The 23,159-nt window shown below is 45.4% G+C and overlaps 1 long non-coding RNA gene across 1 annotated transcript; it reads left to right on the forward strand.

Moving 5' to 3' along the window:
• Positions 1 to 10,022: 10,022 nt before the first annotated feature.
• LOC119621492 (uncharacterized) lies at positions 10,023 to 22,083 on the forward strand. Its single transcript, XR_005238067.2, has 3 exons — positions 10,023 to 10,111; positions 19,157 to 19,394; positions 21,050 to 22,083. It is a non-coding gene; the product is annotated as an uncharacterized lncRNA (long non-coding RNA).
• Positions 22,084 to 23,159: the final 1,076 nt, after the last annotated feature.

The following is a 23,159-nucleotide window of genomic DNA, read 5'->3' on the forward strand; positions in this document are numbered from 1 at the left end:
TATTTTTTATTTTTTTTTATTTGAGACCGAGTCTTACTCTGTTGCCCAGGCTGGAGTGCAGTGGCACAATCTCGGCTCACTGCAACCTCTGACTCCCTAGTTCAAGTGATTCTCCTGCCTCAGCCTCCTGGGATTACAGGCGCACACCACCACACCCAGCTAATTTTTGTATTTTTAGTAGAGACGAGGTTTCACCATGTTGGCCAGGATGGTCTCCATCTCCTGACCTTGTGATCCACCTGCCTTGGCTTCCCAAAGTGCTGGGATTACAGACGTGAGTCACCACGCCCAGCCAAATTTACCATCTTAACCATTTTTTAAGTGTGTAGTTTAGTGGCATTAAGAACATTCACAGCTGGGCACGGTGGCTCACGCCTGTAATCCCAGCATTTTGCGAGGCTGAGGCAGGTGGATCACCTGAGGTCAGGATCTCGAGACCAGCCTGACCCACATGGCGAAACCCTGTCTCTACTGAAACAAAAATTAGCTGGGCATGGTGGTGCATGCCTGTAATCCCAACTACTCAGGACACTGAGGCAGGAGAATCGCTTGAACCAGGGAGGTGGAGGTTGCAGTGAGCCGAGATTGTGCCACTGCACTCCAGCCTGGGAGACAGAGTGAGACAAACAAACAAACAAACAAACAAACAAACATTCACGTTGCTGTGCAACCATCACCACCATCCAGCCGTACAAAACTCTTCTGTTCTTGTAAAACTGAAACTGTGTACTCATTAAACAATAATTCTCCACTGCCTGCTCTCTTCAAACCCTGGCAATCACCATTCTACTTTCTGTCTAGGAATTCGACTCATCTAGATACCTGATGTAAGTGGAATCATATAGTATTTGTACTTTTTTGTCTGGCTTATTTCACTTAGCATAATGCCCTCAAGGTTCATCCATGTTGTTGTATGTATCGGAATTTTCTTCCTTTAAACGTATATCTATGCTACAGTTTTTTTTTTTTTTTTTTTTTTTTTGACACGGAGTCTTACTCTGTTGCCCAGGCTGGAGTGCAGTGGTACTGTGTCAGCTCACTGCAACTTCCACCTCCAAGGTTAAAACAACTCTCGTACCTCAGCCTCCCAAGTAGCTGGGACTACAGGCGTGAGCCACCCCACCTGGCTAATTTTTGTATTTTTAGTAGAGACAGGGTTTCACCATGTTGACCAGGGTGGTCTCAAACTCCTGACCTCAGGTAATCAGCACCCGGCCTACATTTTGTTTTGATAGACACTTGGGTTACTGCCACCTTTTTGGCTATTGTGAATAGTGCCGCTATGAACATGGGTGTGCAAATATCTCTTCAAATCCTTGCTTTCCATTCTCTTGGGTATTTACCCAGAAATGAAATTGTTGAATTATATGGTATTTTCATTTTCAATTATTTAAGAAACTGCCATACTGCTTTCCCTAGCAGCTATACCATTTTACATTCTCACCTATGGTGCCCAGGGGTTCCAGTTTCTCCCTCTCCTCACCAACACTTGTTATTTTCTGGTTGTTTTGTTTTGTTTCTTATTGTAGCCCTTCTAATGAGTATGGAGGAGACGAGCTTCTGATTGGATGCTAAGGGGCTGTAAAGCAGTCGAGATTCTGATTGGATGCTAAGGGGCTGTAAAGCAGTCAGGATTCTAATTGGATGCTAAGGGGCTGTAAAGCAGTCGAGATTCTGATTGGATGCTGAGGGGCTGCAAAGCAGTCAGGATTCTGATTGGATGCTAAGGGGCTGGCTGTAAAGCAGTCGAGATTCTGATTGGATGCTGGGGGGCTGTAAAGCAGTCGAGATTCTGATTGGATGCTGAGGGGCTGTAAAGCAGTCGTGTCCTCGCGCCCTTGTGAAATAGTTACAGAGTCTGCTACAGTATTACTTTGATGCAGAGAACAGTAAGTGACAGCATATAAGCAAGGGTTAGATGGAGCATCCAGAGGACGATGGCAGGGAACAAGAGAGAAGTCCTGAGAGGGATCGTGGGACCAGACCAGGTTTTGTGGAAAGCACGGGGCTGAACTGTGCCCCAAGGGTGCAGAGAAGGTAGGGAGTGTGTTCCAGGAGAGGGGGCAACCGGAACAATGGTGTGCTGATGGAAACTGGTCCAGCTACTAAACTGAGAGGGACAAAAAGAACAACAGGAGTGACAAGGATACGAGGCAAGACAAGCCTATTTCACCTGGACTTTCCTGCTGAACTCCAGACCTTATGAAGGCTCTGTTAACAGCTGGGACATCTAGTCGTGCAATCCGTGGTGAGGAAGGAGAATCCAGGCTCTCTTTTAGCCCAGGAGTGAATTCGAGCGAAGCCAGAAGGGAGTCATCTTGGCAGTGTGATACTCCCAGGGAGTAGGATTAGGAGGATGTGGCGTGGCAGGGGCTGCGAGAGTGCCTGTGCAGGCTGTGAGGGGTTCCACGGTGGCAATGTCTACACACTGAAGGACAGGTCCAATAACCAATACGGGGTGTTTGTAGAGTCTGAATGCATAGAAAACAATACTCTGATTATTATTTTACAGACTAGAGATGGCTTTAATGATATTATATATATTTAACTGTTTCTGGACCTTATGAACATCATGTATATTAAGGCCGATGAGGGAACCGGGTTTCTCGTCGATGAAGGCGGGAGTTACACATGTGGAAAGGAAAAATCCTAGAATAAGCCCTTTGGTGTTGGACTGGAATTGGAAGTGTCAGTGTAAAGTCGTGTATAAATGTAGCCTAGCTCCGTTCACTGGGAGGGCCTGGGAACAGTGCTGCCCAGGAGCAGACAATACATCAGTGCTCGGATCTTGGTTCCTAAAGTCTCCACTTAAAGGAACCCAAACTCCTTGGAGAAATGGCCAATTCCAAGGCTGGGTGAGGAGTCAGGGAAAGTACAAGATGAAGCTAGAACGTTTTGTGCCAGGAAGTAAAGAAGGGCTCAAAGAATTATAGGCACATGTCTAGAGAACCCAGAAGCCAGAGTGAAGAAGCTCCTACTGGCCAGACCTGGGACAACTGGGGCATAAAAATGAATAACGATAGGAGCAGAGTATCACCTGATAAGTAAAATAAGTATGCTTGAGTTCCTACCAATATAAACAAACAGATGAATGTATAAGCAGAAAAAGTAAAAGCTTGTTCTTACAGCAGAATTCCAACTAATATGGCGGGGCACAGTGGCTCACAAATGAATCCCAACACTTTGGGAAGCTGAGGTGGAAGGGTTGCCTGAGCCCAGGAGTTTGAGACCAGGCTGGGCAACATAGTGAGACCCCATCTCTACAAAAAAGTTACTAATTCCAACTAATTAATGTAGGGAAAGTGATGGAATTAGAAAATCATTCATTGGCAACCATCGTAATCATCCAACCGAGAAACACTCATGGATGTTAAAAATAGTGAGTGAAGTCTGATGAGGAATGGGATATTTGCAAAGTCTCAAGTACCTCCCCACAAAATCCTTGTACATTACAAAGGGAAAAAAAGTAACTTTACAGTGGAGGCACATGGAAAACATCACCTTCATTTTTTCATTTACAGGTAAGTCACCAGGACTGGGGTAAATTAAAATCGTGTGCCACTTGGCCAGATACAAGATGAGCCCAGCATCACCTCTATGGTGATGTTTCTGCCAAAGACATCCCTGACCCTCATAATAAGGCATCACCTGAAAAACCTACACTAAAGGAACATCTACGAAATAATTGGCCTATAATTGTCAAAAGTGTCAAGGTCATGAGAGACAGAAACTGTTCTAGATTGAAGGAGACTAAAGAGATGGGGTGTGTGATGAGCAACCCTGGATTGGGCGCCTTGCCTGTAAAAGTTTAGCATGATTGAAACAACTAGAGAAGTGTGGATGGCATTTGAGAATGAGATGATAGTATGTACCAATGTTAATTTCCTCATTTTGATGGTTGTATTCAGATCACGAAAGTGGGTAACTTTCACAATCATAGGAGGTACACACTAAAGTATTTTTAGGGTGATGGGCATCATGTCAGCAACTTATTACTCTAGTGAATTAGGAGAAACAGGTCTTTGCATTACTCTTGCAGCATTTCAAAAATTTTTAAGTTATTTAAAAATCAAAAGGGAGGCTGGGCACGGTGGCTCACACCTGTAACCCCAGCACTTTGGGAGGCCGAGATGGGCGGATCATGAGGTCAAGTGATCGAGACCATCCTGGCCAACATGGTGAAATCCCATCTCTACTAAAAATACAAAATTAGCTGGGCATGGTGGGATGTGCCTGTAGTCCCAGCTACTCAGGAGGCTGAGGCAGGAGAATCTCTTGAACCTGGGAGGCAGAGCTTGCAGTGAGCTGAGATCACGCCACTGCACTCCAGCCCAGGTGACAGAGTGAGACTCCATCTCAAAAAAAAAAAAAAAAAAGGATAATAATAATAAAATAAATAAATAAAAAAGAAAAAAGAAAAAATAAAAAGGGAAAATATTTTGTAAAAATCTACAAGTTAACATGTGACATCAGAATCTGGGCCCAATAATGGGTCAAGCAAAGGCACATCCCCTGGAGAATGTGAAGACCCTGAGTGCTCCAGGCTGGCACTGAAGGGCAGTCCTCCCTTGCTTTATTTCCAAGTGTCAGACATGTTTTTATAACAGGGTAAAGTTGTCTCTTCTTCTCACATTACCTTTTGTAACAGGGTAAAGTTGTCTCTTCTTCTCAGACGGTGCTCCCCGAGAGTCTAGAGCTGAGGTTATGTCCATACCTACTGGGGTAGCAGGAACAAGTTGCCTAGAAAAGCCACTGAGAGATCTCTGTCTACCTGCAGCCTCTGTGTATGGTGAAGACTCGGTATGTCCCCCAAGGTTGAAGAAAAGGCAATGTGTATGTTCTGTGGGGTGCAATGTGTCTTACTAGGCAATAGCAACACTAATTATAAACGATAGCTCCCACCTCACCCAGGACACTCAACCCACTGCTATGGGGATTCTACATCTGTTTGGAGAAGTAGAGGTGCAGCTGGAAGAAGAGGAAGTGGGAGCATTATAAAGAGGGTTATAAAAGGTTTTCTGAGCAAGGCAGAGGAAATGAGACTTGATGGAGCAGGCACGGAAAGTCGTGGCTGATTCCTGAATAGGGTTCAATACATTGACAATGGCATTGAAAGGGATTAAGAAGCCTGACCCTGAGCAATCTGCTAGGCTAACCCGTATTTTCCAAGGGAGAGAAGGTGCGCCTTGTAAAATTCTCTTGATTAGACACATTGATTCAGAATGAATGAATTAATGCATTTTGATTGTTGTGAGAATTAAATGAATAAACACATGAAAAATCATAGCACGGTGCTGAGAACAATACATGTTAGACACAAAAACACATGCGGGCTCCCAGACTAGATTTGGGCATATGAGAAGCAACTTCCCAAATGTGCCAAAAAACCCTACCCAACTGAAAACCCAAGCATCTAAAGATACGGCCTTGGCCACTTTCTCCACCATCACTAGTGCTGTGGCCTCTTTATTTGCAATGGTGCTTTCTCTCCAAGGAATTCCAAGGTTCTTACAAACTTTAAATTACCCAGGGGAAATGAATCCTCACCAGCAAGAAAGCAAAATAAAGTGCCTCAACCAAAATAAACTCCCTCCACCTCTCTGTCTCCCTCTGCGCCAATCCCCTCACCTAAAATAACCCAGGTCAGCTCTGCTCGCCTGCTCTGTCGCTGCCCGTGCCAGCCTTGGCTTCACTCCTGTCATCAGCTGAGCCAAGATGATTGATAATGAACCCTGTGTACTCTCATCAGGAGGGTTTCTTTGGAGAAATCCAGAAAGGTGTTTGAAAAAGGCCAGTGCCTCTTTGTTATTTTAATGACCACTCTGTGACTTCAGCCACTTAGAATCCAAACTCATCCTGTTTACAGGGAACAGGATTCTCCCGTCGCAATGTCTGATCTTGAAGGCTTCTTGACGCTTTGGATCTGCTAAGATCATACACAGTATTGGTGGTTATTGGTCTCTTGGGAGAAGCAGCTCCCCTGATGATAAAACTCCCACAGAGAGACCTGACTTCGCCAAGACCAAGTTCAATACAGAGGGATGGCCATGAGACGAGTTGGGATTGCAAGAGCTGCTCTCGACAGTGTGTTCAAAATTCTGTAACTGGAGATGATACAGATATGTCCATTTCCAGGTTGCCAGCGGTTATCTGAGAAGCCCCAGTACCCTCTGGGTTTGCAACCCTCTGGCCAGTAAGGGGCGCTGTTGATTGAGAGACTGTGGCTGGAAGATCTGAGGGGGAAAAGAAGTGACCAGCAGATGTGGTCTGTGTTCCTGGTTCCTTAGAGACTTCCCTCTTTGGGGGACGATCTGATTAGAGCTGGAAAACTCAAACAAGTGGCTTCAACCCCAGCAGCCTCACTCTCCTATGCACTCTGGGAACAGCAACCGATCCCCACAGCAGTCTTTTCTCCTTTGCCTGCCTGGCCGCTCTCCCTCCCGGACAGTGCAGAGGGCTCCAGGCTGCCACAAGAAGCATCACTGTGATTGGTCCAGGCTGCAAACGACTGCGTGTTTGTCCCATTTTCCTTCACTATTTCGTGTTTATTTATCTCTTGACAACGATCGTGGCTGCATCTGATCCTTTCTTGCGGCCACTGTCACTGCTCCCCCATACTGAAATCTACCAGGCACTTGGTTTGATAGACTAAAATAGTTAACGAAAGTCCTCAAATTTTGTGTGTTGAGGGGGAAGGAGAGAGATAAAAAAAAATAGAGAAAGAAAAGAATCTGAAAATATTGCGGTCCATATTTATCCTGTGTGTGATAGGACCTATATTTGTAATTGCATAATGTATACATATATATATATCATATATCCTAAAAAAACAAAAACAAACACAAAAACAAAACAAACAAACCTCTCCCAGGCCCCCTTTTGCTGGAGTTTTAAAGACAAAGTGCCTCTGTGCTAAGACAGGAGCTGGGCGGCACTGTGCCCAAAGGCCAGAGGTTCATTCCTGTGTCGAGCTCTTTCCCTGCAAGCAAGGTCTGTGTTCATGGGAGGGTACTTAGAGACACCCTCAAGAAAGGGCTATAGAAGTGCAAATTATTAATAGACATTATTCCAGTGATGCTCACTTAAAACCTCATTGGCAGCAGATGAAACAGTGGAGGCCTCTTGCCATTTGCTCGGGTTTCTCCTGCGGTTCTCCCTCGACTGAGGCCTGCAGCAAACATGAGATGTTTGAAAACTCAGCATATCTGCATTTTTCTGGTTTTTCTGGGTCAAGGGAGGGAACCCTGGTTTTGAGGGAAAGGTGCATTTTCTTGAGTCGGCGGTGAACAAGTTAAATGAATACTGTCCCCCCTTCTTTTTTTGAGGTTATATTTAAAGATAAAAGTATCCCTATTAACATGCAGATTTGGATATCCATTTGCAAAGAACAGAGTTATTTCAGATGCTGTATGGGAATCCTTTCTGTGCTTATATCTTTGGGGGTGGAAAGTCCAGCTGCCTCTTCTAAGATTGCCCATAACTCTTCAGATGTCAACAAATCATTGAAAGGTGTCAGAATGGGGGAAATGAAAGATAATTATTCCAGCCGTGGAGAGCTACTTTGAAAGTGAATAGAATCTGTCAGATCTTCTTTTGAAAACGGCAGTTGGCTGCTTGTCTTGGCCATATTAAATGGATATATCTGGAGCCCAAGGAGGTTGTTTGAGATGGCGGTAATCAGCTTAAGTTGGTTTTGGTGGAGAAAAAATAAAAAAGCACTAGAAACGGGGCAATTACTGAGTTGGCGTGGAACAGACGCCCTGATATGGTGATGCTGGGGATTTCTATTCAGTTCTTAAAAAAATGGAATCTTACATTCTTTGTGAATGAATAAAGAGCAAAGTCCATAAGGACTTGGTAATTTCCAGATGGGGTGGGTGTGGGGCGGCAGGGGAGCCTTCAAGGGGATCCTGTGGCATGGAGTGCACGGGCCACACTTGGAAGAGAGGACAATTCAGTTTCTTCCCAGGGACCGAACTGGGAACCGGAGGACAGAGAGACCTTGGCTGAATGAGATGGATGTGGGGTGTTGATGCCAAAATGAAGCCTCATCTGACTTGGTTCTGTGCCCCAAGTGGCACAGCAACAAGGAAGCAATTTTAGACAAATGTCCAGCTTTATATAAAAGTAGAGTTGTTCCTGCTTCCCCTTATCCAAAATCAGATTCTGGGGAACTTGAACTTCCCAGTTCGTGGAAGAAACATCAGATCCAATATAGAGGGTCAGGAGAGGGATTGCTTGGCCCTTACTTCCCCCAGACCTCACACCTAGACTTTAGGTACTCTGCCGGAGCGCAGCTGGGCATGAGGTCTCTAGAAACATGGTTCACAGCTTGCACTGAGCTTACGTGCCAGGCCACACTGACATGCACGATTAAAGAGGTTTTTTTTTTTTTTTTTTTGTAAGCCCTATAGTTGTTCTGTGGATAATACAGCTGGATTTTCATTGTGTTTCTATGTTAGAAGTAAATCTTTAAAATAGATGACAATTTGCCTATTCCTGTGAAAGCATTTCTTCATTTGCTAACATAATGCGAGCCCCCTGTGGTCTGTGCTGCTGGTTCTGGGGGAACAAGCTCTTCAGGTCATAGAGCTTGAGCCAGATGGCTGGGTGACTTCGCAGTCCACGGCATGAGTCTCCATAGCTCCTGACCACGGACACTCACCTGCCAGCAAAACAAGGAAGAGCTTTCCTGCCCCACCTCTCCTCTCATATTCGGGGCCAGTTGGGTGGGGAGAAACCTTACCACGTGCAGCCTGTGTACTCCGGTCTGGTGGGGTAGCAAGGTCCTGCTGTGCACAGGTCAGGTCCCGGGTGTCCTCCTGCCCTCCACCCAGCCACTGACATTTTAATATTTAGAAAGCCTGCCCCAAACAGGCAGCTCTTCCAGCTGGGGACCCTGCTTGCTACAAGGAAGGAGGGCGCATTGGGGGTACCTGCCCCTCTGCTGGGTTTCTGCAGAAACATGCCACCCCTTTCAGAGTTTTGGCCAGGGACTCTCAGCCTCTTACCATATCAGTGACCACTATCACAGGAGAAGCACCTTCTCAGAATTCCAGGGGCTGGGCAAGCGATGTAGCCTGTTTTCCCTGCTTTGCCAATAGATTCTTCATTGTCCTGTCCTCCTTTGCTAAAGGAAGGTGGGGCAGTAGAAAATTTTTCTGATTCAACATGTGTGGATTTCACATTCTTTTTTTTTTTTTTTTTTTTTATGAAACAGAGTCTCATTCTGTTGCCCAGGGTGGAGTGCAGTGGTCCAATCTCAGCTTACTGCAACCTCTGCCTCCTGGGTTCAAGCAGTTCTCCTGCCTCAGCCTCCCGAGTAGCTGGGATTAATAGGCCTGCACCACCACCATGCCTGGCTAATTTTTGTATTTGTAGTAGAGACGGGGTTTCCCCATGTAGGCCAGGCTGGTCTCGAACTCCTGGCTTCAAGTGATCCACCCACTTCGGCCTCCCAAAGTGCTGGGATTACAGGCCTGAGCCACTGTGCCCGGCATGATTCCACATTAATTCTCATGCACACATTTTTGAGCCCATGGCCAGCCCTGGCACACTGGCTTTATCCCATCGGATATGATGTAATTGGTGGGCTCACTGACCTGTTTGTATTTGTTTATATATTTTTTACTCACCGAGAGTCTCCCTGCAGGAGTCGGTCTTCAGAAGAAGATCCAGTGAGGACTCAGAGTGTTGGTACCCAGGCTTGGAAAGCGGAGGCCCCTCTGACAGTTTCTCTACCTCAGCTTTTGTTTTCATTGGTCAATGCCGACATCATTTGGGATGAGTGACTCCTTCAATGGCAGCTTCCTCAGGGTACTGGACTTTGCAACCACTGCCCGGGGGCCTGGTTCTAGTTGACCTGGCCTCTGTCAGCAGTTGCTTGCTTGCCCTTGGGTGAGTTGTTTGCCTTGAATGGCTTCTGGGTCATTTTGAATAAGAAAAATCTCTTTCCCCTTTAAGGCATCTAAGAACTTTGTTCACAAGTCAAAACAAAGGAAGAGCTATATTTGTCAGTGGCTGGGTGGAGAGAAGGAGGACACTTGGGGCCTGATCTGTGCACAGCAAGATCTTGCTATCCCACCAGACCAGAGTACACAGGCCACATGTGGTAAGAAAGTTTCTCCCCACCCGACTGTCCCCAAATATGAGAAGAGAGGTGGGGCAGGAAAGCTCTTCCTTGTTTTGGTGTGAACTTTGTTCACAGGGCCAGGGTCACCTGGGAGCTGACTCTGGGCATGGTGGGAACCCCATGATCCCATTTTCCCTATTTTCTGGCAAACTGCCACCCAGTGATAAGTTTCAGAACCATAAACATGTGGCCAGAAGCGAGGATGTGGGCCCAGCGTGTCCCCAGAGCCACCCCATTCAAGATGCATGAGGGTTTCCACCTAGTTCTGATACCCCAGAGGAGGACAGAGTCCAGAGCCAGCCTATCCTTTTGGGTCACTCCTCTCTGCTCAGAGGCCAGAGAAGAGCAGATACAGCCGTCTCCATTGCACAGAGGCTGGGGAGGGGTGAGAGGCTCTGTCCATGGGTCACTAACTCTGCGTACGGTTAGACATTCAGCACGAGGCATAAAGCCTGTGTCTATGACCCCCTCTGCTGTAATGACGGGGCATTCCTTCAACAGCGAGAATTTGTGTGGGACGCTTTTACTTCCTGCCAGGCCCATCTTATAAGTTATTGTTTCATCAGTGCATTCATATATCTGTCCTCAATCTTTTCCTATTTATTAAGAAATTTTACTTCTGCACTTGTGGAAAGTTTATGTTTTAAAAAGCTTTATCTACTATCTTGATCCTTAAACTGTAAAGGTTTCCAAAATGGGAAACACGAGAGAGAGGGGAAAGTGAGATCTCATTTATTTGGGAAATATTTTTCTGAATACCGCATAAAACGTTGAAAAACATGGAAGGAGGGTTGACTTAAGAGTACAAAAAGCTGGATTCTAATCCCGGTCTCACTTTTCTAGCTGTGTGACCTTGGGCAAATTACTGAACCTCTCTGAGCTTCATTCTCTTTCTCTATGGAAAGGAGAGAGTAAGATAAGCTTCATTTCATATATTATCCAAATTAGCATGTGTGAAAGTAGTTTATCAAAAGTAAGAGACTATATGCAGGTAAAGCATTGGTATTAGTAATGAAAACAAGATAAACGTACAATAATGACTTGGGTCATCATTGGTATGACTTACAGCTGATAATAAAATAGCTATGGGGAAAAAGTCATGTGCTTTCTAGATCACAAATACAATTATATTTTAGTCACAGAAAACAGAGCCAAACATTCCACTGGCCCCCGGGTCCCTCTGCACCTGTGAGGTGGCAGGACAGCGTCTGGTCAGCTCAGGGGCTTTAAAAGCCAGGGCTGACCAATTGGAAGGCAGAAGAGTCTCTTTCCTCAGTCTCATTGGTTGCTAGAGGTGTCAGTCACAGCCTGTCCACCCACCGGCCCACAATAGGCTTAAATGGCCACTGTCTATACCACCTGCTGATAATTTTTGACTGGTTTTCCTAACTTGAAAAGATGAGTGGGACCCTCTAAATTCTTCTTGTGGGGATTGGAATTGGAGGAGTGAATCGCTCAAGTGAAGGCAGGTGATACTGCGAAAAGGACATGTAGGGTGCAGGGTACGGTGGCCCATGAGGGCCATGTGCAAATTGCCGGAATGGAGCCAGAAGGATGGAGGAGGAGCCCAGGAAGAAACAGAAACACTATCAGGTGAAGGCAGTGGGAGAGGCAGGGGTATCTCTGAAACCAGCTCTAGCTTTGCCACAAACTGCCCCAGGGAGGGGAGCCCTGTGTCCTTGGCAGGAGACGCCATCCCATGGGCCAGGGTCACCTGGGAGCTGGCTCTGGGCATGGCGGGAATTTTTTCTTTTTTTTTTGTAGATTTAATGCCGTCTTGTTTAAACAACTGCCTGTTTCTGCCTCAGCATTTACAAGTGAACCTGCCTTTGTTCCATGGCCATAGATCCCTACCCCAGTCTGCCGTGTTGAAAATGCAGATCAGGGGTGTGGGCCGAAAGTGTGGCTGCTGAAGCGCAAACCCTCCTGTTGCAGGGGTAACTCAAAACGCGAGCCTACCTGTGTGGATCCCTGAATCCTCAGAAATACAGACTACACCGTGCTGTCCCTTCTGCGTGAAGGGCAGTGGATACATAAATTAGTTGTAGAATAATAATAATATAAATATTATTATAGCAACAATAACAAAACAATAGCTAGATTCATAGTGCCTAGTGTGCAGTAGACACCAGGCTCTGTGTTAAGTGTTTTATATCAGCCCTGTGAGGTAGATAATCCGAGTATTTTACAGAGAAGAAATGAAGCTCAGAGATACTAAGTAGCAAAGTTCCCCAGCCAGTAAGTATAGAGCTGGCCATAGTGGAACCCCAGAGCTCAGCTCTTGAGCACTACATTAGATGGCTTGTATTGTTGCAGAACCAACAAATCACAAACAATTAAAACCCCACAGATGGGGTAAGTCAAATCACTCAGCACTTCCATATTGTATTTACTTTAGCTACAGACTTCTTATGCCATGGTAAGTCTCTTAGGGGAAGGGATTAGTTTTTCTCTTTGGCCATAACTCCCTCAACCTTTGGCGTCAACCCGTTCTCACAGCGGGCATCCAGGAAGTTTTGCTGGCCAGCTCTTCTTTCCTTCTCCCTTGTAAAGTTCATGTCCCCTATGCCAAGGAATATCAGCAGCCTTACAATGAACAGTGACTGGGAAATGTATTTTTTTATTTGTGGTACCCATGGTACTTTAAAGTCCAAAAGGATTATGACATTTTGATTTTAAAAAATGCAAATACCATGAAAGGGCATTCTGTAAAAACGAAATCCTCCTCTTTTCATCTTCTGGATGGCGTTGCATGCATTCTTCTAGATAATTCTATTTTTATTTTTTTGACACAGGTTCTCACTCCGTTGCCCAGGCTAGAGTGCAGTGGCACAATCATGGCCTCTCCAGCCTCGACCTCCTGGGCTCAGGTGATCCTCCCACCTCAGCCTCCCAAGTATCTGGGACTACAGGCATGCTCCACTATGCCTGGCTAATTTTTGTATATTTTTAGAGACAGGGTTTCACCATTGTTGCCCAGGCTGGTCTGGAACTCCTGGGCTCCAATGATCCGACCACCTTGGCCTCCCAAAGTGCTGTGATTATAGGTGTGAGCCACTGTGCCCAGCCTCTTCTAGATAATTTTATGTAAAGACATATAGATATAGATGTAGTTACAGGGCATGTTATACATATGGCTCCCCATCATTCTTTTTAACTGACGCACTGTAAGTTATTCAAACAGTGCTCTATTGATGGGCACTTAGGTTATCATCATGTTTCATTTTTGCAAATAATATTATAATCAACCCCCTTGTACATATGTTCTTGCACACTTTGAAGGAATAGCTCAGTAGAATATGGTCCTAGAAGTAGAATTCCTGGATCAGAGGGTGTAAACATTTTACATGTTGTTAGAGACTATCAAATTACTCTCCACAAAGGTTATTTTAAACTGCATTTCCACCAACAATATATGAGAGGATTTGACCTTGCCCTCCCATCCGAAATGTGTATTTCGAAGTTTAATTGGATTTGTGTATGTCCTTGGCTGCACTTCTCATAGGTCCCAGATTCCCAGGACAGCATTTGTTGGCATGGTTGACTGTCACCCTGGGAGCAGTTTTCCTGCTGAAATTAACCAGGATTCATGGAAATAATACAATGTGTGCAACAGCTTCCACATGTAAGTATTAAGGCAAAACCAAAATGAAACAATCTAACAAAACAGAGGTGGAGATCTGTGAGTAAACAGTGAATATTTTGCATTCTTCCAAAGATATAAAGTCTAGAAGGTTTTCCATATGGAAATTTCCGCTAGCTTTGATATTCTGGAATTTTAAATTTCTACTGAAAATGTCTGGAGGAGTTCTATAGATGGTAACTGAACCATATCGTCATGTCCTGTTAAATTGATTTACATACCTATCACAAAGTTTGGACTGCCAAGGGCCCATAACTCAGTTTACATTTGGTTAAATATGGCATTTGTGATTAAAAAATATTTTTTTTTGAGACAGAATCTCGTTCTGTCACCCATGCTGGAGTGCAGTGGCACGATCTTGGCTCACTGCAACCTTCACCTCCTGGGTACAAGCGATTCTCCTGCCTCAGCCTCCCAAGTAGCTGGGATTACAGGCATGCACCACCATATCTGGCTAATTTTTGTATTTTTAGTAGAGACGGGGTTTCACCATGTTGGCCAGGCTGGTCTCGAACTCCTGACCTCAAGTGATCTGTCTGCCTCGGCCTCCCAAAGTGCTGGGATTACAGGTGTGAGCCACCACACCCAGCTGGCATTTGTGACATTTTTACAAAGATTGTTTCCTAGGCTCTGCATCCAGTTTGTGTTCTCTCAACTAACCGGGAAAAATCAACTTTCATAATTTCAACCAAACAGCTTCATTTTTAGAAACTCACCAGCTGTAAATGCAAAGATTACTCCTAAATAAACTGCAAGCAATTAAAATCTTGGGATTAATTGGAACTGAAGCAAAAGGAAAGAAATCATTTTAAGATATCAAGTCATCCCTATGACTTTATACTTAAGATACAGCAACTGTGCATTCTCATTCTTTAAAACAAATGACTATGACTGCTACAGAAATAACAATATAAAATTTTGGCCATTTTCATGCTTCCTGAAGAAAGCTCTACCTCAGAAATAGGAAGAGGATAAGCCCACTAGCAGTGCAGTTTCTAATCCAACTTTGCCAAATAATTTGGCAAGGGTGAATGATAGATGGTAATGATGTAATGATGATAATAAATGTTACTTTTTTTTTTTTTTTTTTTTTTTAAAGACAGAATCTCACTGTGACACCCAGGCTGGAGTATAGTGGCTCAATCTCAGCTCACTGCAACCTCCATCTCCCGGGTTCAAGCGATTCTCCCGCCTCAGTCTCCTGAGTAGCTGGGATTACATTACCAAACCTGGCTAATTTTTGTATTTTTAGTAGAGATAGGGTTTCACCATGTTGGCCAGGCTGGTCTTGAACTCTTGACCTCAAGTGTTCCACCCGCCTCGGCCTCCCTAAGTGCTGGGATTACAAGCATAAGCCACTGTGCCCGGTCAATAAACGTTACTATTATCAAGGGTCAATGTTTATTTAAATGAGTGACTAGTATCCTAGAAGCTGTTTTCCCACTGAAATTCCAGGAGTCATAGAAACAATGTTACCATTATCTGTTATCATTATTGTAAGAGCTTCCATTTATTAAACCCTCACTATATATAAGGCATTATGGTAAGCATTTCTCACCTATTTTCCAAATTTAGTTCCTGTGAAGAAGGAAATGTTATCCGTTTTTTACATCTGAGGATGGGTGCTGAGCAGTTAAGTAGTTTGTGTGAGGTGACGGGGATGGCAGAAGTTCACAGAGGAATTCACCCTCCCCTGTCCATCTCCAACAAGGTGCTGAGTGTGTCATATCTCAGGTGGCTCCGGCTGCAAAATGGTCCAATACCTGCTTGCACGGGGAAATCACTGAGAGATCTTATTTTATGAAGCATCGTGTGTGCAAACTGTTTTATGCATAGGGGTGGGTCAGGGTTTCTCACTCTGAAAAAACAAAGCAAACAGGAATTGGAACAGGTGGAAGGCTTAAGCCGAGCCAGCTTTTTGGTCTGTTCTTCATCATGTCTCAATTTCTGTAATGAAATTTTCCCACCAAACAGCCACACAAATGCCTTGGTGGTAGAGACTGAATTGGGTCTTTTCCGGAGAATGACACTTCTTCCATTGAAATGGCCCCTTTCTTGGACAGGGTGCTGGAGTGTGTGTGTGTCTGTGTGTGTATGTCTGTGTGTGTGTGTGTGTGTGTGTATACTTGTTTGCCTCGTGAAGCGGGCATTCAGGTGGCGCAAGGCTGAGAGTGACTTGTTTGGCTATTTGTGAAGAAGCTGGCAAACTTGGGCCTTCTCCCTGGCAGGGAGGAGAAAGGGCCGCTTGTTTCAGAAATATCAGCAAAAAGGCTGGTGCAGGTGGGGCCCGCATCAGTGAAAAGTTGCTGGAAGCAAAGGCTGCAGGTGCTGCCTCGGGAACACGGACGTGTGCTTCCTGGGTAGGGCGCGGGAGAAAGAGGACTGCCAATCGCCAAATAGAACCACACTGTTGTCCCAGGGGTGAATGAAAAAGATGTTTCAGTGCTGTGGACGGATCTGGATGGTTTGCCCCGGAGGACAAAAAGTCTCCTATAAAATTCCATTTACATAGTCCTATCTCACTTGGACTTTTGGTGACCAGATTCAATTGTGCTGGTGTCCCCTGTGCAGTGTGATATCATAGCTTCAGAGGAAGGCTTTATTTAGAGGTCACACTAGTTTGTCCTGGGGATGTAGTCATTTTTTGTGTCACGGACAATGTTTTACTGTGGAGATATGAGCCAGATGGCTCAGCCACTTGCAGTCCGGAGCTAAACAGTGTCTGTATTGTTGGTGAATAAACAGAATCTATTGTTTGCTGCTCATGAAACTCTAGTGCCCACCACTGTTTAGAGATGAAGTATTTAATAAATTGTTAGGTCTCGCTTAAAGAATCTGTAAAACAACATCTCAGAAGGACACAGGCCTCCAAAAATATAAATCTCATGTGTTCTTAAAAACAACAAGAACAACAGCAACCTTTCTCTCCGGCTTTCTTCCTTCCCCGCCCCCTCCATCTCTTGAGGCCATTCACTCTTACAGTAGTGAAGGCTCTGATTTTGTTTCTTTCCCATGGCAATCCATATGCTAATATGAGCTGTAACCCTTGTGCAGGGCGGTGGGGGGACAACATGACGCTTGTGCTCGGCCCCCTCCAATTTTCTCACCCACTCCCAGCCATGGCTACCTATTTGCCAACACTGAACGGAACAGTGGGGCCTTATGGGGTAGCACGTGTGTCACGGAAATGCAGTTTGGAGATGCGCTTCCTCCCTGCTTCCTGAGATGATACTCTGAAGATAAAAGGTGTCGTGTCTGGCAAGCTCCTCTCGCATGCTGAATTGGCCTCACTCAGTAGGGAAATCTGCTCACTCACCCCAAGCAACAACAACAACAACAACAACAAATAACACCACAGCACAGCAACCTGGAAGGACTAAAAAATATTTGTTTCCTTTTGCAGAATGAGTGTAGAGTGTCACTTTCTGAGCATTTAACCACTCTTGGCCTTCCCCATCTTTTTTTTCCAGCATGCATCTTGTCTCTCTAAATAAAGCCCCCTTTTCCATTTAACTTCGCCCAGCTGTGGCTGGGTATATTGCAATGTCAGAAGTATTCGTTTCCTGCCTTAATTGCAGCCAGAGCCAACCTTGACTGGCAAGGAGAAAGCCACTGACAGGTTTGGGCTGTGTCCAGACCTCCTCAGACTTTCTGTCAGCCAACTGTTTGACAGTATATGCAAATGCATGCAAATGCAGGGACACTGGCCGAACACCTGCAGAAAGTGACCATCGCCACTCAGGCTTGGCCTCCCCTGTAACTGGGGGTTTTGAAATGCTGCTTGGTCGCTTTCTGTCAGTTTATTATGCATTTGTCAGCAGAACGTTGGGCTGATAAAAACACTCCTCTTTGTCCTGAAGAGCCGCAGAGCTCCATGTGGAGCTGCAAGTGCCAGGGCTAGTGGGATGGCTCCTGGCCAGCCCTTGTGAATCCTCCCCTCTGTCTGCAGGACCCGAGCGGCAGCATCCGAACTCTTGTGGGCTTGCCCGCATGGAGGAAGGCCTTCTGTTTCCCTGGGTGTAAAGATGTAGGCTTGATGGTGGGGCAACAGAGCGAAAGGCCAGCTCTCTCTAGCAGCTGGAACTTGGCAACTTTGAGGAATAATATGTCCTGGATTTTCAAAAGCCAAAGGAAAATCTGCCGGGGCTGTCAGGGAATTGGAAAGGGGGAGAGGGCCCGCCACCTCAAGCGGGAATGGAACTGCCAGCCACACACACCCCCTCCAGACTGTGGGAAGATGGCCAGGTGGCATGACTCCGGCAGCCACTCGCCGCCCGGCCATCTCGGCTCCCATCTGCTCAGGCCTTCACTCGCTTCCCACAACTTCTCTCTTTAAAAGGTGCTAAGACCAGCCAGTCGGCTGTGGTTTAAAAGTTGTATGTGAGACTTGTGCATAGTTTTGAGTTTGACCTTTTTGCAGTAAGGCAGGTGACCTAAAAGTAAGGCAGGTGACCTAAGTATCGTGGCTCTAAGACTGTGAAGATCAGTGGACCAGACCCAGATTTTGGGGTCTTCCTCGAGCCATCAATGAGGGAGAAGTAAGATAGGGACACTGCAGACCAGTGTCCTGTGTGGTCCTTAAACATCGACCACTAGAACCAGGGGAAGCATTCTGCAGTTTTTTTTGGTGCAACCAGGCTTTGGTTCTGCAGAGTAATAAGTCATTTGGGAATGGTTGTGCAAAACAGGCCTTCAAAATCTCCCTATCCTCTCTACGCAGAGGTTGGAAGCACCTTGAAATCTAGGCAAATTCTTGTGTATTTTTTGGAACCTGAATATACACAACCTAAACATAGGAGCTTGGTGTCTTGAGTATAAATCCATAATCAACTCTGGCAAAATATGAGGAGTAAGCAGGTATTGCTTGTAATGAAAAACCAAGCTGGGCACGGTGGCCTGTAATCTCAGCACTTTGGAAGGCTGAGGTGGGAGGATCGATTGAGCGTAGGAGTCAAGACCAATCTCGGCAATGCACCTCTACAAAAAGTAAAAAAAAAATTAGCCAGGTAAGGGGGTGAATGCTTGTAGTAATCCCAGCTACTAAGGAGGCTGAGGTGGGAGGATGGCTTGCGTCCAGGAGATCGAGGCTGCAGTGAGCCATGATCATGCCATTGCACTCCAGCCTGGGTGACATCGTGAGACCCTGTTTTGTTTTTTTTGTTGTTGTTTAAAAAAAAAAAACAGCTGATATCAGTGTAGACTGCTGATCCAAGTCATTTATACTCCAAAATGGATTGTTCTTTGGCCTAAGAATCATTTTGCCATTCATGCAACTAACATCAATCAAATAATTGCCTACTCTTTCTTGTATATTAAGAGAAGTGAAAAGTCATGGTGAAGTCTCTTGAAATGTTTGACCATGCAGTCTTTTCTCTCTGGAGAAGGAAGAGGCTGATCTTTAGGCTTTCCAAAAACTGCTGTTCTGGGACTTGGTGGAAAATTGGAGTGCCTGGCTTCCAATCAGGCATAATGGCTCTCTGCAAGACCAGGTATGTACAAACATCCCTTGAGCAGCTCTGCAAGCCTGATGCTTCACCAATGGGCTCCTGGGCTTCATAACTGCTGAAAATCATGGTGTTGATTATCAGCGCAGTGATGGTGCCAGATGCTGTGGAATCAGTGAGTTTTCCAATTATTGCTTTATTGCAGAGGGAGAAAGAGGCCAGCTTAAACTCAGTAATGTATATATTAGGTGCCTGCTAAGTACCCACACTGAGCATCTCTGTTATGGATAAACTGAGGTACAGTGGCATCAATGGGAACAACTCAGGGCATACAGTAGACCAAGGCCATTCATTGTTAGCACTAGGACCCCAAAGCCCAGGTGCCAGTGCCTCCACATGCCTCCTCTTAAATATATCACACAGTATGTGCAACAAGAAAAACTCTTGCTGGGACCAAATAGCCACAGAAAATCCAGGGGGATCTGCATGTCAATGATAAAGGTGATTTGAATTAGAAATATAGGAGGCTTCAAAAAGGGACAGAGACATGATGGAGGAGGCCTCCAATCAGGCCCTCAGTTCCTTTGAGAATCCATGAGACTGATACTGTGTGTGGCTGTCATAACATCAGCAAGGAACGAAAGCGGGAATTTCATCAACGGGGATTTTAGACATTTTCCTAACCCCGGTGTCTGGCGTAAGGGTGATTAGATCCCTCTCCTCTGTTCAGAAGGCCAGTGCAATTTCTATGGGTATGATACCAGTTTTGTTTTACTGATTGGAAAGAGAGTTTGATCATACTAGCTGTAATTCATAATGTATGGGCATCTCTTATGTAAATAAGCCCACTCTTTGCCTTAAAAAAAAAAAGTCCGGAAAGAAATAAAATGCTACATAAACGAGACTGCTTCATTTCTCTCCTGCTTGTTCTTTCCCTCTCTCTCTCTCTTTTAAAAAATAAACCCAAGGTAGTTGTATTTAAGCAGCTTTAATGTCCTTTCAGGGCTGCGCACAGGGTTGTGGTCACTCAGGCAGCAGTAACTTTGAAAAAATGACCCGTCTACACCCAAACAATAACAGAATCCCCCTTTTTATGTTGGAAACGCCCACGGCTTTCTGTGCATCTCCAGACTCCCCACGTAGATGCAACTGTTTGACCAGCCTTCTACTGAACAACTTAATTAAGCAAAAGAAAACGTGTCAGTTTCTGCCAACCTCACAAAAACAGAGCTGTGGGGGTAAAAAGGGTCGTCGAATTAACCCACATTCCTGAACGGGTTCACTAAAGCGAGGCCTGGCTTTGCAGCAATGCCAAGGGGAGCCATGCGCTGGGTTGCCATTCAGATTTATCAAGACATATTGTTCTGTAGATCATACTGAACACAATTAAAGCTGCAGTACCTCGGGGGGCTACAGCGCGGGTGTGAGCTTAGCTTAACTTAAAAAAAAAAATCTTGTCACGACACGGTGCCTACCATTGACATTCTGCACAGTTACAGAGACAAAACAGTTCTATCCGACCATATGAAAACAGCAAGTTGTTTTTTTCATTTTTTCCCCTGTTTAGTGTCCCTGCCCTCCCTCTTCCCCCGTTTTCCCTCTCCATGAAAGCACATGCAATATGCAAAGCAACTGTATACTCTGCATGCAATTTGTACTAGCCAGACCCAACCCGAATTTAATCCTTTTTTTTTTTTCCTCTCTTTTTGTCCTGAGGGCGGGGAAGTGTCCCAGCCTAAATCCTTCTCTGGAAGCTGGGAAAGCAGAGGCCCCAGGAATCCTGTTTCCTAGCCAATTAAATTTAGTTTTCTTTTTTTTTTTTTTTTTCAGGCTTGGATTTTGATTTTGCTTCCTTTATGTGAAGCCAGGAGGGAGCTTAGCGCCCAGCACTCCATGCCCCACCCCCACCACATTGCAGCCTCCCGCAGTCACCAGGAAAAGCGGGGGCTTTCAGTGGCAGCCAGAAGGAATTCAGAAACATCACATTTCATTTCGGGAAGAATTGGATCAGCACCAGTTTGGTGTTGAGGCCATGAGATTGTGGCATTTTTATTCCACATTATCCTCTCTTGGTCTCTCTCAGTGTGTATGTATGTCTGTAGGAGTCATCGTGTAGAATTATGCTCTGCAGAAAGCATCCAACACTTATTCAATTGCATCGTCCCACATTCTGGCTTGGGAGACACAGACTGGAGTCAACCTGCAGCTGCCTAATTTTGCAGGGAAGCAGCTATCCCGATGTTTGCAGGTTGGAGGCCTCCAAGTGACACACATCAGAAAGAAATGGGCTCTCCAATCCCAGATGAGCTGAAACACAAACGCTTTTCTGAGGGAACAGTTGGGGTCCTATCTTTCCGAGCCCTTTTCGATGCAAGCAACCATTGATGAAGAAGCATTTATGCTTGATACCTACTGCAGGTGTTCTTCACTGTGGAGATTTTGTCAATGAAAGATTCAAAAGTGGTTCAATGATCAGAAGACCCTATTTGTTTGCTTTTGACCAGCTTTTGTTTGCTCTGTCACTCAGGGAGAATATGAACAACTTTGGCTAGGTAAGATGGAAAAACATTAGCCAGTACGAAAATGTTCTACAGACAAGTGAGGGGACTTGGCAGAAGTCTGGCTTAGAAGATGAATGAATAAAACCCCGGGCAAAATGCAATAGTGGCAATAGGCACGCATTCTTTGCAGATGTGCACCGAAGGCTACAGGCTACTGTGTCTTTTTCTTCTGGCTTCTCTCTTGAGCTTCTGACACTGCACAAAAAGTGGGTCGGTCCTCTGAGAGGCTTGAAAAATGCAAAAGTTTACCACCAACTGGTGGGAATACGTGCAACACATGCGTAAAGCAAAGAGCATCAGTGGTGAAACGCAGCCTGCAGTTCCTCTCTGACAGTTATCCAGATAATTCATCTCAAAATAATGATTTTGCCATAAACATACAGAGATTGCAGGCAAAAGCCATCGCCATTCGAAAGCTGTAACAAGAATGGCTTATTCTTTTAAGGGTTCCTTATTATCTACAGAAAATGATTCACATATCCCATTGAGGTGCTCTAAGATCTGGGACTGGCTTATACGTTTATCTTTTTTGCCGAACAATTCAGGCTCCAGAGGAGATTTTTCTTTTTGGTCTGAAGGGTGAAGCTTCTCTGGTCTGCAGCTTTTGCAAACTACAGCCCGCTCAGTCGAGCTCATTGCTCTGAGGTCTCCTTGCTGCCCCAAAGTGGCTCTTCTGGGGCCTGATGGAAAATCTGAGCCTAGAGCTTTAAGTAGACATAACGCCCCAGAGAGACATCCGATCCTCAGGGCGGGTGCACCAGCCACCTGGGCCCCTTACTCTGCCTGTGGTCCCACTCCTGGCCTTTGCTCTGGGATTCTTGCTCTCTTGGATGCCCGGACTTGTCTCCCTCTGTCCCCGGGATAGGAAGCACGGTCTTTGCGGAGGGCCCAAAGCTGATCTTTGTGCTTGCAGTGGTTCAAGTCTCCTCTCTACCTCTTCCCTGCAGTATGATCTTAGGCAAATTACTTAACCCCACTGTACCTCAGTTTACCCATCTGTAAAACTGGGCTAACAGTAGTATCCCACCTCAGGGAGCTGTTTGGAGGCTTAAGTGGGCTCATTTATGCAAAGGAGTTAGAACCCTGCCTGGTGCATAGTAACAATTGTTATTATCTCCCCTGTTAGTCTTTAAACTCCTTCAAGCCTCTAGCATTGCTTTATTTATTGCAGCAAAAGTTCCAGGAGTAAATAATCCTCAAACTATCTCCGCTCTGTTGGGCACGGCACAGGGCAGGTGTAGACTTGGCTTGCAAACCTTCCTTCTGTTGATGTGGGCTCAATAGCCACACCCTTGGCTTTCCAACCAAGTCAGAGTGCCAGTCCCTGGAAAGACTTCCCATGACAAATGGCAGCAGGACAAAGGCTGAATTCGATCAGA

This window comes from Chlorocebus sabaeus, chromosome 2 (genome assembly GCF_047675955.1).
Source record: "Chlorocebus sabaeus isolate Y175 chromosome 2, mChlSab1.0.hap1, whole genome shotgun sequence".
In the NCBI taxonomy this organism is placed as follows: Eukaryota; Metazoa; Chordata; class Mammalia; order Primates; family Cercopithecidae; genus Chlorocebus; species Chlorocebus sabaeus.